Genomic DNA, 3644 nt, shown 5'->3' on the forward strand with positions numbered 1-3644 from the left:
TGGTCCAGCAAAAATCCAGATCCCCAATATAAATGATTTGAACCTGAGCAGTCCAGGTCTTTCCTGTCAGTTTGCTTTGTCCTCTAAATGGAGCAAAGGATTCTAACAATGACAACAACTAAACAATTAGCTTTGAGGGGTTGACTAACTGTGTTGCCGGGCACTGTGCCAAGTATGTTAGATGTATTACCTCGTTTAAACCTCAGGATACCATACGAGGTAAGTGCCTGTACTACTCCCATCGTAAAGAGAAACTGAAGCCTTGAGAAGTTAAATCTCTTGCATAGTATTATATAATTATTGTATTGTGGAGCTAACATGTTGATTGCACAGCTCAAATTTGTACCTACTGTGTTCCACCACAGTAGAAGAGAACAGATTATGTGGTATTCAAGGGAAGTTACTGCTGCAACCAAGAGGAAAGCTGCAATGAAACATGTCTCCTGTTACTGGGGAGCTTTTGAGCAGAGACCGGATGCCACTTCTTAGGAATTTTTCAAAAGGCATAGCTTCACATTGATATTGGGATTATACCACTCTGTAAATGCGAAAAGGTCACTCTTGCTATTCAATAACCCACTCCACCCCCATGCCTTACACAAAGTACGGAGCAGCCGCAGCAGACTGTGTACTTATCATATATTACTTAATCTCATCCTCCCCTTCCTAGCCCAACAACTCAGGTCTTTCTTGCAACAGCCCCAGTGAAGTAAAAAGCGTGCTGGCTCAGGAGTCAGCAAATGAGAAGTGGTTTTTATTCCAGGATTGGGTCACTAGCATAGTCTGTTATTTGGGTGTGTTGCTGGCATCTCTGAGCCTCAGTTTCCTCACCTGCAGTATAAGGATGTTTCACTAGACAAACGGTAACAGGAGTGACTCTATGCTCTTGATACACAAACATTCAGTTCTTATTTATATTAATTCATTACTCCTCTGAGTAAGATTTCCTTAAGGGGTGGTTCATTTTCATGTTCAAAAAATGATGCCTTTTGCAGCAATTTGGACGGAAGTAGAGACCATTATCCTAAGCTAAATATCTCAACAATGGGAAAACAAACATCACACGTACTCTCTAATAAATTGGAACTAACTGATGGACACACAAATGCACAGAGGGAAGTAAAAGTCATTGGAAATCAAGCAGGGCGGGGAGGAGGGAAGAAGAGAGGAGGGGCAAAAACCCACCTAAGTGGTACAGTGAACACTATTTGGGTGATGGACACATTTATAGCCCTGACTCAAGCCTTGTAACAAAAACTTTTGTACCCTCCTTAACATCTTGAAATTTTTTTTAAAAAGGGAAAATTGAAAGTGCTGCTTTAGGTAATATCTGTGCCCTCTCTGTCCTTAAGGTTTGGCACCTAGAGTGACTCCCTGCTGATGCAGAACAGAATTGAACTTTCCCACCTGAAATTCAACTCCCATCACCAGCCCCCCTCCCTCACTGATGGGACTTCATTTCTCTGTCCTCCTCACTTTATTCCACTGTCAGTTCTCGCCCCACCACCCCCCACCTGTTTCCTGCCAGACTCGTACCCAGTTTCTTTCCACACCACCTTTCTTTTCTCAGGGAGTATTGCTGGATCCAGACACAGCAAATCTACCTCTAAGGCACAGCCGGGATACTGGCTTTGTAATCTCAACCTCCCCAAGCCTCAATTTCTGCAGCCCTGCAATTAGCAAAAGAGAAACCATAGGCCGGGCGCGGTGGCTCACGCCTGTAATCCTAGCTCTCTGGAAGGCCGAGGCGGGCGGATTGTTTGAGCTCAGGAGTTCGAGCCCAGCTCTGAGCAAGAGCAAGACCCCTGTCTCTACTAAAAATAGAAAGAAACTAGCTGGACAACTAAAAATATATATAGAAAAAATTAGCCGGGCATGGTGGCGCATGCCTGTAGTCCCAGCTACTCGGGAGGCTGAGGCGGGAGGATCGCTTGAGCCCAGGAGTTTGAGGTTGCTGTGAGCTAGGCTGACGCCACGGCACTCTAGCCAGGGCAACAGAGCCAGACTCTGTCTCAGAAAAAAAAAAGGGAAACCATAGCTACTATATCGTATTGTTTACTAAGTATGGGCAATGATCAAAAAGGTTTTTCTCATTTAATTATCACGAACACCCAAATAAAGTAAGCATCATGATTGTCTGGATTTTCTAAAGCAGCAACTGAGGCTTAGATAAATTGTGTAACTTCCTCAGTTTCTTACAGGCAAGTGATTGACTCCAAAGCACAGGCTACCAACTGCTACACCTCACAGCCCGCTGATACTGTCACCTCCTGGCTCACAGAACAGCAGTGTGAGTCAAAAAGCTTGGAAAAGCACCAATCGCACATTGTTGAATTTTTCCTGATCATGACATATGTGTCTGTATGTCTAGGCTTACCTCCTGCCTCTCTCTGTGTCTTCTATCAACCAGTCCTCCCCGATGGCTGTCTTCAGCTTCACCAGCCTGAATATTTATCCCACCTACTTATAAAACATTTTTTCCATATATCATTATTTCATCTCATTACACATTTCTCTTATTTCCACAGGGAGATGCCTAAGGATTGCAACATCTTTCACACATCTCAAAGTTCCTAATAGATGAGTAAGGATTCAGTGGTCACCAGTACAATCCAAGACATTTATGAATTGGAAGGAGACTGCAGTGAGCTGTGGGCTCAGGGAATGCTGGTGCCCGCCCATCCTCCAGGTGTGAAAGCAAATCTGTTATCACAGTCTGGTTGCTATTTCTCTGTCAGCCAGGTCCAATGATGCCATTTACTACACATCTTCTTCTCCATTTATTCCTAGACAGGCTTCAGCCAAAACCAAGAATGAAACAGTACCTTGAACTTAGTCGCCTTCATGGTATTTCCTTTCGCAGTGGGTCATGGAGTAATCCTTTTCAAAAGGCTGTTCTAGTGAAGACAGGGGCAATTATAATTAATGACTTTCTTTTCTTGGCAAGTCCACTTCCCTCACTTTCGAAAGTTATTTTAGTAGACAACGAGCATTTCAAAAACTTGTCAGATGTGACCTATTTTTAAAAAATAAGGACTAAGACTAGAAAAGTTAAATTAATTGCAATGGAAATAACTGTGATCTAAAGAAATAAAAAGAAAACGTGATATAGCACTTAAAGCTAGACTGTGGTTAAGAGAAAGACAGACCAAAGGCTACCCCCAGCAGATAGAATGGATGTGTAAAGGTCCAGAGGTAGGGTGAAGGGACCATGTGCAGTCTAAAACAGAGAACAAGGATTCGAGTCCCAAACACTAGGTTCTGATTTTGACCTCTGGAACATATTTTTGCTGCATAATTTACTAAGGGTGATTTATACTTTTGAATGGGCATTTGTACTTAGAAATATTGAATTTGTAGATTTAGGTATGCAATTTAATAATGTAATTGTACAATCAATAGGCCACACACATACACATCTATACTGTACTTTATATTTTAATGAGTGTTCTTGATAACATTGCATGTCAGTCTATGAAAATTTGTTATTGCAATTGTCTGCTATTTTAGTAATGCTGCATTGAAAATCTTTGCACGTTTGTATAAATGTACATACAGTGTATGTGTGTATATGTACACATATGGAATAAATTGATCTAAGTATTTCTTTAAGGTAATTTTTTACAATAGAATTACAGAATCAA

This window comes from Propithecus coquereli, unplaced genomic scaffold, assembly GCF_000956105.1.
Source record: "Propithecus coquereli isolate 6110/MARCELLA unplaced genomic scaffold, Pcoq_1.0 Scaffold522, whole genome shotgun sequence".
In the NCBI taxonomy this organism is placed as follows: Eukaryota; Metazoa; Chordata; class Mammalia; order Primates; family Indriidae; genus Propithecus; species Propithecus coquereli.